We start from the raw sequence: 15,679 nt of genomic DNA on the forward strand, positions 1-15,679 counted from the left end.
TCCACACTGGGACACTATGGCTCCCTGGGGTGTGCCCTGAGGTGTACACCCCTCTGCTGGTTCTGCAAAGCACCCTGTTACCTGCTGCCACACTCCTGATATTCCTGAAAGATGACACAGGGATTTGCTCCCAGCCTGAATCAAGTGTGCATTCCTGCTTCCAAGAGCCAGAAGAGATACTGCTGGGCCACTGCTTTCCCAAAGCCTTGAAACTGAACCTGCCAACTCTGGCCCTGCTTTGCCTCCAGACAAGGGAGCCTGTACCATCTACCTCTGGAACACAGGGTGCACCTGACACCCTAACACGCACCTCTGAATCTTACTACTGAAAGGTTCTCTAGGGAGAAATTTAAAAGCTGAGATGATGGAAGAAAGATTAAAAGTAGTCACCTTCCTGCCATAGGAATCTCTACCCTCTGTCCCAGGTACTGTTTTTCTGGTAGCTTTTTCCACATCTTTGAGCCTTCTGGATTCCTTCCCAGTAGGGGTGAAGGGAGGGATGAATGTGGGTCCACATGATTCTGATGGTGTTTTCTTCTCATTCCTGCACACTCTCCTCAAGGAAAAACATCTGAAGTTAACGACAACTGGTCACCTAAACAGAGAATAGGGTGGACACAATTAAACACAGATGCCCTGACCCAGCCTGTTCTCTGAAAGAAAAAGCAGGGATTTTGTTTTGAATATTTGAAAGAGATCAATGTCGCAGTACAATCTATCGCCTCTCTACTTTCTGTTTCCCAAAGCAGGTAGAGTTGGAAAATCAGAGGGCTTTATGGCCCAGGGTCAGAGAATAATGACTGTTGTTTTTTCATTATCACTTGTCCCATATTTTGCGAATCATTTCCGATGCTTTGTATGTCACATTTTTCCAATATTCTCCCCTCTTGTGGTGATATTTCTTAGGAAAGTCTCCCCCTGGAGAAAAATTGCTGTGTGCATCCCTCCATGTGCTTCCTCATCTGGTGTAGCTGTCCTTCTGCACCATTTTCTCCAGCTTGACAGACATGGTGTCACAAGTTTCTTTTATCTGTAATAGACCTGCTATGACACCGATGGCCTGAGCCACCAGATAGGCAGTATATTTGTGTCTTCAGGCTTTTGAAAATTAAACCAATGACATGCCTACTTGTCAGTGGTTCCTGAGGTCTCAGCACACCTCCCTGGCTTCTGTGCCCTGAAGGTGAATAATGGTTGTAATAAAATTATGGAGTCAAACCCTGTCTTCATTGTGAGGTCCCCAGGGAGCTGGAGCTGTCCAGCCAACATGCATCTTACGAGGTGGTCCCTTTCATCAATATCAAGGGAGAAGCAGAGACAAAGGACAGAGAAAATCTACTCAAAGAGCAATCTGGGAACATTTATGGGGTAAAAAATGTCCAGGGGAAAGGTGTATGAGGTGGTTAAATCCTGACAAGGTCTCTGTGTAGATGCCAGGAAAGGTGTTCATGAGATGATGGGGGTGGAGGTGGGGATGGGAGCAGGAGCAGGAACAGGAGCAGTAGATGTGTGTCTTGTCTTTCCAGAATGGACCTCAAGTTACTGTCATTAGAATGTAGCAATATTTTTAGGCTGAAGATAGTCTCCAGACAGAGCTATTATAATTCACTGTATTATTTCTTATTCAACAGTAGAGTTACAAGAGGTAATAAAGCTGGAATGAAGTCACCTTTCAAAAACAAGGACACTTTTTCCCACCTGCCCCCATAAGGTAAGTAGTGGTGTCAGCTTCTTCAGTTTGTGATTTGCAAAGTATGTTTTTGGGAATTGCAACTTGAGTTCTAATATTCCCTTCTTCACTCTTTCTAGGTCCCAGACAAAAGAAACTTTACCAGCAGATTCTGGAAACACAGGTAGCACAGTGTTGGCAGAGCCTCTTATCTGTTTGAAGAAGTAACATGATTCCCTTTGTATTTCCCTGCTGAGTGAATCATTTTTGAGCCCAGGGTTCTTTAGAAATTCTCCCACTTCAATGATTTCAATTTCTAAACATTTATCAAGCTAGTTCCATGGGTCATTATTATGTAATTCACATGACAAACATAAAGATTCATAACATGGTTCTCAGACTCAAGTAGTTTTGGAAAACCTGCCACATGCAAAACCATGAACAACCTGATCCCAATTTTTCTCACAGTTGTACCCATGGAGAAGTTCAAGAGAGCTTTAAAATACCTTGCAGCTAGAAGTTTCCCACGGAGATATTGATAGTATGGTGATCACGGTTGCTGCTAACTTAAATAATAACTTACCATTGTATATCACTTATTTGGTTTTACAAAATATTCTTTCATGTTTTATAAACCTCAACCATATAAGCCTCCTTCTAAATGTAGTACCTTTTTTGTGCTTTGATTCGTTGTGCTTTGCTTTATTGTGCTTTGTAAATATTGCTTTTTTTCTTTTTAACAGATTGAAGGCTAGTAGCAACCCAGAATTAAGCACATCTATTTGTGCCATTTTTCCAACAGTATATGCTCACTTTTTGTCTCTGTGTCACGTATTGGTAATTCTTATAATATTTCAAGCTTTTTCATTATTATAACTGTTGTTATAGTGATCTGTAATCAGTGATCTTTGATGTTACCATTGACTGTTTCAGGACACCATGAAGTGAGTCCATAAAAGATGGCAAACTTAATCCATTAATGTTGTGTGTATACTTGCTTATCCACTGACTGGCCATTCCTTCCCCTCTGGCCTCTCTATTCCCACAGACAACAATATTGAAATTAGGGTAACTAATAACCCTACAATGGTCTCTAGGTGAAAGGAAGAGTGAAAGGAAGCAAAGGGAAAGAGGTGAAAGGAAGAGTGGCATGTTCCTCATTTTAAATGAAAAGCTACAAATGATTAAGCTTAGTGAGAAAGGCATGTCAAAAGTGAGACAGTCCTAAAGGTAGGCCCTTGCCAGTTAGCCAAGTTGTGAATGCAAAGAAAAGTTCTTGAAGGAAATGAAAAGTGTTATTTCAGTGAACACACAAAGAAAATAAGAAAGCAAAACAGCTTTATTGCTGATATGGAGAAAGTTTGAGCAATCTGAATAGAGCAAACCAATTACTACATTTCCTTAAGCCAAACCCTATTCCAGAGCAAAGTCCTAACTCCCTTCAGTTCGATGAGCCCTAACTCTTTTTAATTCTATGAGAGAGGTGAGGAAGGCGGGAGAAGAGAAGTTGGAAGCTAGCAGTTTGGTTCCTGAGGTTTAAGGAAAGAAGCCATCTCCGTAGCATAGAAGTGCAAGGTGTCATGCCATCACACTCCAGCTTGGGAGACAGAGCGAGATTCCATCTGAAAAAAAATAAAGAAAGAAAGAAATGAAAACAGTGCAAGGCGAAGAAGCAATTGCTAATGAAGAAGCTGCAGCAAGTTATTCAGATCCAGCTACGATCACTGATGAAGGTGGCTACATTTTGGTGTAGACAAAACAGTCTTATTTGGGAAGGAGATGACATCAAAGACTTTCATAGCTAGAGAGGAGAAGTCAATGCCTGGCTTCAAAGGACAGGTTGGCTCTCTTATTAGAGGCTAAGGCAGCTGATGATTTCAATTTGAAAGCAATGCTCACTTACCACTCCAAAAATTGTAGGGCACTAAGAATTATGGTAAGTCTACTCTGCCTGTGCTCTATAAGTGAAACAACAAAGTTTAGATGGCAGCATATCTATTTATAGCATGGCTTACTGAATATTTAAGCCTATTGTTGAGACCTACTGCTCAGAACAAAAAAGATTCCTTTCAAAATATTACTGTTCACTAACAAAGCACCTAGTCATGCAAGAGCTCTGACGGAAATATACAAGGAGATTAATGTTTTCATGCCTGCTAACACAACATCCATCTGCAGCCAATGGATCAAGGGGTAATTTTGACTTTCAAGTCTTATTATTTAAGAAATACATTTTTGTAAGGCTATTGCTGCCATAGATAGTGATATCTCTGATGGTTCTGGCAATGTAAGTTGAAAATCTTCTGGAAAGAATTTACCATTCTACATGCCATTAAGAACATTCATGATTCATGGAAAGACATAAAAATATATAGATTAACAGGAGTTTGGAAAAATTTTATTCCAATCCTCAAGGATGACTTTAAGGAATTCAAGATTTTCATGGAAAAAGTGACTATAGGTATGGTAGAAATAGCAAGAGAACTAGAGTTAGAAGAACTAGAGCCTGAAAATGAGATTGAATTGCTACAATCTCATAATCAGACTTGAACAGATGAGGACTTGCTTCCTATGGATGAGCAAAAGAAAGTGGTCTCCTGAGATGGAACCTACTTCTAGAGAAGACATTGTGAACATTGTTAAAATGACAATAGAGGATTTAGAATATTAAATTAACTTGGTTATTAAAGCAGCAGCAGCAGGGAGTGAGAGGATTGACTTCAATTTTGAATGAAGTTCCACTATAAGTAAAATGCTGTCAAACAGCATCACCTACTACAGAAATTTTTTTCCTTAAAGAAAGAGTCAATCAATGTACCAAACTTCATTGTAGCTTTATTTTAATAATTTGCCACACCACCTCAACTTTTAGTAACTACCATTTTGATCTGTCAGTAGCCATCAACACTGAGGCAATACTCTCCACCAACAAAAAGGTTATGACTGGCTGAAGGCTGAGATAATTGTTAGTATTGTTTAGCAATAAGTATTTTTAGTTAAAACATGTGCATTGTTTTCAGACATAATGCTTTTGCACACTTAACAGACTACAGTATAGTGTAAACATAACTTTTATATGCACTGGGAAACCAAATCTCTGTGATTCAGTTTATTGCTGTGTCCTGGAGCTGAGCCTGCAATATCTTCCAGGCATGCCTGTGCTCTGTTCCCTGTCTGAGGTCTTCTTGTTATTCATTTCACATGTTAATGCATTCACTCATTTACTCATGACCTACAAGAATGTGTTTCTTTAGAAACTGCATTTTCTACTAGTGACTCTTCACCACTGAGCTTGAAGATGGGCTAATCATCCAGTATAAAGCACAGGGATTTAATTTACATAATGATAAATGCCCATCGGCTTAGCAGAAAATGCAAAAATGTCTTTTGCTACAAAGAGAGAGTCCATGGCTTGAAAGGATTGAGGACTACCATAATGGAAGGCACAAAAAGCCTGATTCTGTTCTTACTCAGAAACAGCCATATTAACTCACATGACCAACATACATTTTAACATATCAAAAATAAAACATAGTAACCATATATAATCATCACTATTTTAAATTGCTCTGAACATTGTGGCCAATGTAATAAAGCTTGAAATCAAAATAAGAGGAATGACTGTGTAGGTAAAAGGAAAGGATATATTATTTGTAGAGGACCAAAATTCTACTCAGAAACCCCAAGAAATGACTTCTAGTGAAGATTGTGCTGTAATTGAAAAACAGCCAAAGGATGGAAGAGATATTGGCAATACATATAACTGAGAAAAGACTCATATTCAGAATTTACAAAGGAGTCCCACAAATCCATAAGAAAAGACAAATCACCCCCCAAAATCACAAAATTTGTGTTTCAATTAAAAAGAAGAAAATGGTCAATAATCCTCTGAAAAGATGCTCAACACTGGTTTTCACAAAGAAAGGGGTCTGCAAACTATGGCCTGCAGGTCAAATCTAACCCACAAGTTGTTGTGGCGGAGCCAGAGAGCTAAGAATGTGTTTTTACATTCTTGAATGGTTGGTTGAAAAACACACAACAACAAACCCAAAGAAACCCAAAGAACAAACCTGGCCCTTAACCAAAAAAGCCTGTTGTAAACGCATATTGAAACAAATTAAGATATCACTCCACACCCTTCAGATTGGCAAATAAAAGTCTTACTGTACCTCCTGCAGGGTTGGATGTGGAAGGAGAGCTTGCTCAGATAGCTATCTGGAGGATGCTTGCATTGGTACAAAGACTACAGAGAGCAAGTTGGCAATATTTAGTAATGTGGAAGGTGAGCATACCCACATATGTCTTAAAGAAACTCTTGCACATTTGCATAAGGCCACACATGTGGGAATGGAAGCATTGTCAATAGCAAAGGCCTATCAGAAGAAAAATGGATAAATACATTGTTGTATATTCACACAATCAAATTCAATATAACCGTGAAAATCACTAACATAGAACTACTATATCAACATGAATAAATATTACAGTATTTTATTGAGAAAAACTGTAAATCATATATACACTATAATATAATTTCATAATGTTTTAAAACATAATAATCAGATAGTTTTTACTAACACATAACTACTAAGTATAAACCCATAAAAGGGAGGGTTATGAGCCCAGAAAGTAACTTTGCGTTCATAGACATCTCTGGGAAAAAAAGAGAAAGGACTACTGTTAGGGAGGGGTATGCAGAGTTTTCAAATATGTCAATAATGTTTAATTTATGGTTTTATTAAAAAAACAGTAGAGGCAAATATGGAAAAAAGTTAAGACTTGCTAAAGTTTGCTAGTGAGCATAATGGTGTTAATTCCATCATTTTTTTCCATGTTTGCAAAGAAAATGCAAGAAAATCATTGGAGAAAAGTATAATTAAGAAAGAACTTCAGTGGAGTCACTGAATACAAAGTAAATACATCAATGTTAATCGGGTTCTTTTTTTCGGTATGCCATTGAAAATCAACTAAATGATAACAAGGAGAAAAGATGCTATTTTCAATAAGGATAAAAATATAAGGCAATGAGGGATACATATTTCCTGAAATGGATAACATACATATAAAGAAAGTTGTGAAACTTTACTGAGAAATATAAAAGAAGTTCTAAATAAATGGATAGATTTATCATATACTCCAATATGAAATGTGAATATTTTAAACATATTTTAATGCAATTCTATTGAAATTTTTGAGGAAAAACAAGTAAATCAGTCTGAGAATATCTGAGAAAACATGAATAGATAAGCATAGCCAAGAGTACTTTAAAAAGTGATTTAATGATGGTGTTTGCTTTAGTTATTAAAACATACGGTAAAGCTATAATAATTAAAACTGTAATGCAATTGCAGAAGCTGATAAATAATTCAGTGAAAAGGGGTAACACTGTACTAGAAGTATGTGTGTGTGTATAAATATATACATGTATATGTACATATGTGTGTATATATACATACATTGTGTATATATATACATATACAAACATGTATATATGTACACATATTCACACACTTTTGTATATATCTATCTGTATATAAGGTACATACATATATACATGTAATATATATTAATCATAAATGAAGAAGCATGGTTTGTTTTATCTAGTCTCTTTGGCAAAGCAAAGTTTTTGCTTCTTATGCCAAATATTTTCTTAGAAAAATTAAAATGCTAATTTTAACATGTAAACCAATTTAGAAATCTTTATTTAAAAATAGAATTTTATTATCTAGTCTATGGCTAAGGAAATACATTCTAGGTTTAAAAGCTATGGAAAACACATGTAGAACAAAACTTATGTATATATATAAAAAAATCATTAACAAAGTTAAAAGTTAATTGACATAATGGGAGATGATATATGATGGGTTGATATTTTTCATGTATAAAGAGCATATGCAAGTGAACAATAAATATTCTAAGATACTATTGAAAAATGGACAAAGAACATGAACAGACATTTCACATAAAAAGGAAGTACTAATGGCTAGCAAAACTTGCCATGTTTAATCTAACTAGCAAAAGATTAAATGAAAATTAAAAACATACCACATAACATCTCTAAAGGTGATATGTGAGAAAGAGTTCAGCAAAGCGGATGTTCTCACACACTGTTGATAATCTTGTAGGCAGGTACAACCTTTCTGAAAAACAATTTGTTTTTCAATAGGTATCAAGAGCTTTAAAAATATTTCTGTCTTTTCATCCAATGATTTTATTCTAAGAAGTAGATTCTAATCATAAATAAAATGTTTTTCTAGAAACATATTTATCTAGGCACATAGAAATAATATTAGATATACCCTAATATCGGGTAATAGTAGAAGTATTAAATTGAGAATATTCACTCACTGGACTATTACATGACCATGAAAATGATGTTCTCAGTGAATTGCTAATGATTTCAGGAAATTTTCATTATAAAAGTAAATTAACAAGACTGGGCATGGTGGCTCATGCCTGTAATCCCAGCACTTTGGGAGGCCAAGGTGGGTGGATCGCCTGAAGTCAAGAGTTTGAGACCAACCTTGCCAACATGGTAAAACCCTGTCTCTACTAAAAATACAAAAATTAGCTGGGCATGGTGGTAGGCACCTGTAATCCCAGCTACTTGGGAGGCTGAGGCAGGAGAATTGCTTGAACCCAGGAGGCAAAGATTGCAGTGAGCCGAGATCGTGACATTGTACTCCAGCCTGGGCAACAAGAGTGAAACTCTGCCTCAAAAAAAAAAAAAAAAAGTAAATTAACAAATGTGACTTAAAATTTTTTTCCATTTTTATTGTAGATTAAAGGATATCCATGCAGATTTGTTATATGGGTAAATAGCATGATGGTGAGGCTTGGGGTCTCAACGATCCCATTACCAAGGTAGTAAGCATAATACCCACAGGTGGTTCTTCAGTCCCTTCCTCCCTTCCTCCCTCCCCCAACTAATGGTCCCATTCCCAGTGTCTGTTGTTCCCATCGTTATGTTCATGTGCACTCAATGTTTAGCTTTCACTTATAAGTGAGAACATGCAGTATTCGGTTTTCTGTTCTTGTGTTAAGTCTCTTAGAGTAATGGCCTCCAGCTCCATCTCTGTTGCTACAGATTTCCATTATAAAAGTAAATTTCACAAAATGTGACATTTTATGTTTAATATGGTAATAACTATATATACCTACATACACACATAGGCATATGTGATGGGAAAAATGTTTCAAAAATTAGTAGTAGTTTGCTTCAGGTTGTGAGATTATGGATGATTGTTTTATTTCTTTATATTTTTCTGTATTTTCTAATTTTAAAGCACTTACATTAAATTCATAATCATATATTAAGTCAACAACTTTCATTAATGTATTCATTCAACAATTAATGATCTGTTAATATTTAATTGACAAACACTTATAAAGTTCTTACCATATGCTAAGCAAAGAAACACACTTTGTGAAAATAAAAGTCTATTGAGCTGATGTGTTGGCTCTCAATAAAAGTTGTTTGAAATTCTCACACTCAAAAAGAAACGAAATGAAATCAAGTGTATTTAATATTTCACCAACTGAACCATCAGTGGAATTGAAACATAAATGTATTTGTTTTCAGGAATGAGAAGATTTGTCTTTCTGGGTGTGGAAGTGATTTGAAAAGTCAGAAAGTCTGTAGAAATAGCTGATCCTTGTTCTTACAGATTAGATCTAAGACTTCATCAGTTTTCATATTCAATGAGGTGTCTCAAAATTTAGTTCATATTTTCCATCTCCAGAGACTTATTTGTCTCTTATTTAGTGAAGGTACCTGGTAATGAGCTTGTAGTTAAGAGCTGATTTGAAATGGAATTTTTATAGAACCAATTTTTTGGTTGCTTAAAGTTAATTGCTTTGTACCTAATTTAGGTTCCACAGGGAGTAATTTTGATCTCCCCCAGCAAACTTTGTCTTAAATGAGGCTGATCTATAATCCTATTACACATGTCTGGGTGTCCATCAGTAAATACCATGGGTTGCATTAAGTTTCTAAAGGATACTGCGTGGTTTTAATACCCTCCAAGGACTTTACTTTTAGCAAAGAAGTAAGTTGTTTTCCTGGAGTCAGGTCACTCCACTGTACCAAATAAAAGTTATGGGAAAATGGTGAGGTTTGTATACCTTTTCTTGCCCAAGCAATAGATCACAGTTGCCTGGCAGCCTGCAAGAAATACGATGCTTTGGGAATAAATGAAACAGAAACATGAAACACTGCAATGAGAATGGAAGGGCGTCAGGACTGCAATAATCAGAAAGAATCCAGATATTGCCATGTGCTGGTGTACAGCAGGGGTTCTCAAATTGTAGTCCCTGGACTAGCAGCATTAGCCTGACCTGTGAACTTTTTAGAAATGCAAATTCTTGGGCCCACCTAACATCTATTGAATTAGAAACTCTGTGAGTGGAGCCCAGCAGTCTGTGTGGTAAAAAAGGCCTCCAGTTGATTCAGATATACACTGAAGTCAGAGAAAGCTAAGCCAAAACAATCAAATTTTGCTGAAATAGAATCGTGAGGTGAGTATGGTATCAGGTTTTATCTGAGATTTGGAGGCAGAGAGAGACAGACAACATTGGGAAGTAGGCTGCTAACAGAAATTCAAGCAAAAGGGCTTTAATAACCAGTTTTCATTTGGAAAAGCAGTGCAATTCCAAGTCAAGCCAAGTCAAGAACCAGAAGGTACAGGTAGGAAGACAGACAAAATTATGGGACTAGACACAGTTTTCCCTTTCCTGCCAGGTTTTTCCTGATATCTTTTGCCTGAAGACACATTAAAGTTACTCGAGGTCTCTGACACAGGAAGAATCTCATTGAAGATGGAGCCTAAAGGAAACAACCCTTTCATTCATCTAATTTCACTTGTAAGACAATGCATTGAAAGCTAATCAAACTGAGCTCATAGGGTATAAATAGGTAAGCTCTGGGTAGCACATAAGGGGAACAAAAAAACCTTTCAGAAAAACTTGATGACTCTTTGACACCATTCCAATTTTGGTGGACAATGGAGGTTTCATTAGTGTGAATAGAATAGATCGTTAACAAAGCATTTGATGCCTCTCTCAATAGATCTTATTATAGCAGTAGAGAGCTATTTGACAAAGAGAACTATGCCAAGGATACCAAATTACTTTACGGAATCTAGAGTACATGAAGAAGATAAAATATAACTGTGAGGGCTTGTGACAAATAAGTTTTCAGACAACTTGGCTTTAGCCATGGATTCCAGTGATCAGAGCAGCCTCCAAAAATAACTTAAATATTAGTTGTTTATTGATTAAATATCTAACAGAATTGGATCACCATTTGGTCTCTGGCCCAGTGTATCAGTGGTAGGAGTTAATCAAGAGGATAAGTTGCCTTAGAAGAGTGGCTTTCACATTTAGCGTGCATTGGAATCCCCCTGGAGGGCTTGTTAACACAGACTATTGAACTCTACCCCCAGAGTTTCTGATTCAGTAGGTCTTGGGTAGGCTTGAGAATTTGCATTTCTAGCAAACTTTCAGGTGATGCTGATGCTGCTGGTCCAGGGACCACGCTTTGAGAACCACAGGAGGAGAAAAACCACTGAAGAGTAGAGATGCATTTTGAAGATTACGCCATAGGAAGGATGCAGAAAGTAGAAAGAAGCACTCCACTGCATAAAGCTGAAACTGGCATCCAGGAATGAGAGACACCAGGCAAGCTTTGGATGATTACAGGAAATAACTTCTGAAACGTAAAAAATGAAGTCAGATCTCCTTACACCTATGGTAGCTTTTTAAAAGTTACCATTTCATCAAGAATCAAGACAAGGATCATAAAATTGTCTTTGAGAGTGTCTGCCCTACCTGATAGCTCTTTAGCTGGAATTCAGCCAACCTGGCTGCTTATTTCCAAAGTTAGCCATAAACTGTTCAGGTGCATGAGAAATTGCCCACTACTGAAGCTGACTCTTGTGAATAGTCTCTGGTGTGTGGCTGCAAGGGAAGGGTTTTCTTTTCCCAAGATGTTTGTCTTTTCCCAAGTTCTCCACCACTTACCCACAGATGCTACTTGTGACACATACAGTTAGCCTCTGAACTAAGACACAGTGCACTGATGTCACCTTCTCCTCAAAACCTTTGGCACATCTTAGTTGTCTCTGTGGTCTCGGCATGGAGCGTTAGGTGCCGCCTGAATGCTGGAGAAAGCTTCCACTCTGAAAAGGATTTGAGAGCAGAGAAAAGCACTCACTTGTCAGGCTTTTGTAGAAGTTGATTTTCTGTGCCTGATTGTCACGACATCACTCTGCTCTGAGTCAGTCATCAGGAGTCCCCTGACTGCCCAGTGCCCAGTGATGGGCAGCTTTGACTTGCACTGGGTAGAGGATGGAAGGGAGGTGGCCCACAGAGGTAGACTGTTTACCCAGTCTCCATCAGGGGAATTTTCTTGGCCACACTCTGCTGAAACTGACTCATGAGGAAGACAGCAAGCCAACAGTTCATGGGAGGTAGAGCTGTTCCTATTGTTCACGTGTCATTTGACTCAGCTGAATCATCTCCTCCACAACCCAGAAAGGAAGGTGCTTCCACCAACACCTTCTTCATTTGCGGGAAGAGATGGAGTGGGAATTTTCAGCACCTACCTCATTCCTATACCTTTCCCACTCCAAAGAGGGAAGAATGACTTTGGTTATCAGACACATTGATGAGAGCTTGATAATCACTTTCTATTCCTCTACTGGGCAGGGTAAAAACTCAAGGTCCCTCACTTCTCCTACATGCTCCCCATTTCCTGATTCATCTTGAACTAGCCTTTATTTCAGAGCAATGGATCAGTCTCTGTAGGTCAACCCCTTGGTGGGACCACCTCAGAGCAGGGAGGACTGATATCCAGCTTCTCAGCCTGGGACTGGGTAGATAAGTCCACCTTGTAGGGAAGACTTGGCTCTCTATAATTCTGAGTGGGAGGTCAGAAACCCAGCGATATTCTCTAGTCTTCTAATTGTTACAGAAAGTCAAACAGAACTGATGTTGCAATCCTCATTTAACAATATGTGTATTTTTTATCAACCGGAATCCTCAATGAGAAGCAAGGTAGGCATTAGGATCTGGGACTAGCCCTCCTCCCAGTCACTCCCTCCCCCTCAATTCCCAAGAAGTTCTGAGGCTGACACTTTCCCATACATGCTTCTCTTGTGCCAGGATTTATCAGGAGGTGTGGAGGTTTATTGGGAGCAGGACAGTGTCGGCAGGAAAGGGACTGAGACTTAGCACTAGACATGCCCTTCAGAGTGGGACAGGTCAACCTAACAGGAAAAGCTGGAGAAGGCACAGGTGCAAGGAGTTCAGCCTTCCACATAGCGGTTCAGCTAAGTAGTTGGCACCAGGTGCTCCAAGTGGAATTGCAAACTATGCCAAAACATGAGCAGCCCCACTGAAAATTGGGGACAGGTAATTTTTGGAAGTCAGGGCAGGCTGCCAGCTTCTGGCAGATTTGTCCCCAGAAATCCAGACCCCAACACTAAACTAAGATACAGAGCTAAAGCCTCCCCTGATCTTAACCTCAGATAAGGAGAGAGGTACTGATATGGACAAGAGACAGGGAAATACTGGGTAGAAGAAGGTGGTTCCCTGGCAAAGGCCCCACCCTCAAGCCTAGAAACCCATGGCCCTAAATAGAAACAGACATTCCTGTTTTTGCACCCAAATATTGCCTTTTGGCCCACCATGCCCCACTGTCTCATACCCATATAAACCCCAAATCCCATGCTCCACAAGTAGATGAGCAGAGGCAGAAAAGCGGGCCCGGCAGAGAAGGAGAGAAAAGAAGGAATGTCTGAATGTCAAGAGGAGTTCATCTGGGGATGACTGGAGAGGAGACTGGCTGCAGGACAGCCAAACTCCAGGGGAAGATCATTCTTCCTACTTCATCCCCTCTTCAGCTCCCCATCCCTCCAGCTGAGAGCCACCTCCATCTGACAATAAAGTCCCCTGCGTTTACCATCCTTTGTTTCGTCCATGTGACCTAATTCTTCCTGGATGCTGGACAAGGTTTCGGGTACCAAGAGGGTACTGAGCTGGTTAACACTTAAGCCTTCTGCAGACAGCAGAGCTAAAAAGAGCACTGTAACACTCCCACTTGGGCTTTGGGAGTTGCAGGCACCCACCCCTAGATGCTACCATAGGGCCGGAGCCCAAAAGTGCTGGCCCCAGCTCTTGGACCTGCCCATCTGCATGCTCCCTGCCCATTAGGGGTTTGAGCAAGGCAGCTGAACAGATAAGCCACACCCCTGTTGCATGTTCTGTGATGGGGTCAGGAAACTCTCCCATTTCAGGACAGTCAAGAGCAAGAGGAGACGGTTGAACCAAGGAAGAGATGAGAACCAAGGTCGAAAAGTGTAACACACGGCTGGGCATGGTGGTTCACGCTTGTAATCCCAGCACTTTGGGAGGCCGGATCACAAGGTCAGGAATTCGAGACCAGCCTGACCAACATGGTGAAACCATGTCTCTACTAAAACTACAAAAATTAGCCAGGCATGGTGGCTTGCATCTGTAATCGCAGCTACTCAGGAGGCTGAGGCAGGAGAATCACTTGAACGCGGTGTCAGGCCTCTGAGCCCAAGCTAAGCCATCATATCCCCTGAGACCTGCAGGTATACATCCAGATGGCCTGAAGTAACTGAAGAATCACAAAAGAAGTGATATTTAAATGGCCTGTTACTGCCTTAACTGATGACATTCCACCACAAAAGAAGTGAAAATGGCCAGTCCTTGCCTTAACTGATGACATTACCTTGTGAAATTCCTTCTTCTGGCTCATCCTAGCTCCAAACACTCCCCCACTGAGCACCTTGTGACCCCCACTCCTGCCTGCCAGAGAACAACCCCCCTTTGACTGTAATTTTCCTTTACCTACCCAAATCTTATAAAAACGGCCCCACCCCTATCTCCTTTCACTGATTCTCTTTTCGGACTCAGCCCGCCTGCACCCAGGTGATTAAAAAGCTTTATTGCTCATACAAAGCCTGTTTGGTGGTCTCTTCACAGGAACTCCGGAGGTGGAGGTTGCAGTGAGCCCAGATGGCGCCACTGCACTCCAGCTTGGGCAACAGAACGAAACTGCATTTCAAAAAAAAAAGAAAGAAAGAAAGAGAGGGAGGGAGGGAGGGAGGAAGGAAGGAAGGAAGGAAGGAAGGAAGGAAGGAAGGAAGGAAGGAAGGAAGGAAGGAAGGAAGGAAGGAAGGAAGGAAAGAAAGAGCAACACTCTTCACTGTCTCCCAGGAAGAAGTTTGGGTATAGGAGTTTTGTAATTACAGTGGGAATGTTATTAGACTAGAGAGCTGCAACCCAGGGGTGAGGGCGGAAGCCCATTGAGGACCCCTAGGCCTAATCAAGAGTGAGGATGACTCAGGTGACACACAGGGAGCCCAGTGGCCAGCTGGTTCAACCTAATCTGGAGAATGACTCAACACTAGGATGCCACTGCTGTTGGGGGAGGAGGAAGTGCTAAACCTGCTTTAATATTTCCTGTCTCAAGCCCACATTGTTCTGGGGATTGAGATCTGAAGTTGAGGGGTTGGGGGTCAGGGAATCTGGCTATAGACACTGCAGATCTGCAGAGGGAGGGTATGAGACAGGCTGAAACTGCTGCAATATATACTCACCCTGAGGGCCTGAGGACCCAGATGATCATCTTAATTTAGATTGCTGCTTGGCCCAAGCAGACATGAGAGTGCCTGCAGACAGCGGCTCTGGCACTGGCACCCATGGTAGCAGCTGGCCTCGCTGTGATGGGAAAGCCTCCAGCTCCCTCCAAGATGCAGTTAGGGTTTCTGGTCTCATTCTTGGAAGAGTTCTGTTGAATGAATTAAACTGGAATCATCTTCCTTTCCTGGGAAACTTGTGTCTTTTGTCTGCTCTGCCTCTGGGTGAAATCTGTAGTCCTTACTTGCTGCTGTTTTCTACCATCCTAATAATAGCTCATTGTTAGGCAGACATGACGCAAATACACTTCTCACCATCTTGGGAGATTTGGGGGGGTCTTAC

The 15,679-nt window shown here is 40.1% G+C and overlaps 2 long non-coding RNA genes across 2 annotated transcripts; one reads left to right on the forward strand and one right to left on the reverse strand.

The window, feature by feature from the left end:
- The first annotated feature begins 1,582 nt into the window (after positions 1–1,582).
- Positions 1,583–2,638, forward strand: LOC144338302 (uncharacterized). The gene is made up of 2 exons (XR_013412304.1): positions 1,583–1,711; positions 1,810–2,638. It is a non-coding gene; the product is annotated as an uncharacterized LOC144338302 (long non-coding RNA).
- A 354-nt stretch (positions 2,639–2,992) lies between these two features.
- LOC144338312 (uncharacterized) lies at positions 2,993–15,541 on the reverse strand. Its single transcript, XR_013412317.1, has 2 exons — positions 15,298–15,541; positions 2,993–3,291 (listed from the first exon to the last, which is right to left on the reverse strand). It is a non-coding gene; the product is annotated as an uncharacterized LOC144338312 (long non-coding RNA).
- Positions 15,542–15,679: the final 138 nt, after the last annotated feature.

This window comes from Macaca mulatta, chromosome 1, assembly GCF_049350105.2.
Source record: "Macaca mulatta isolate MMU2019108-1 chromosome 1, T2T-MMU8v2.0, whole genome shotgun sequence".
Taxonomy (NCBI): Eukaryota; Metazoa; Chordata; class Mammalia; order Primates; family Cercopithecidae; genus Macaca; species Macaca mulatta.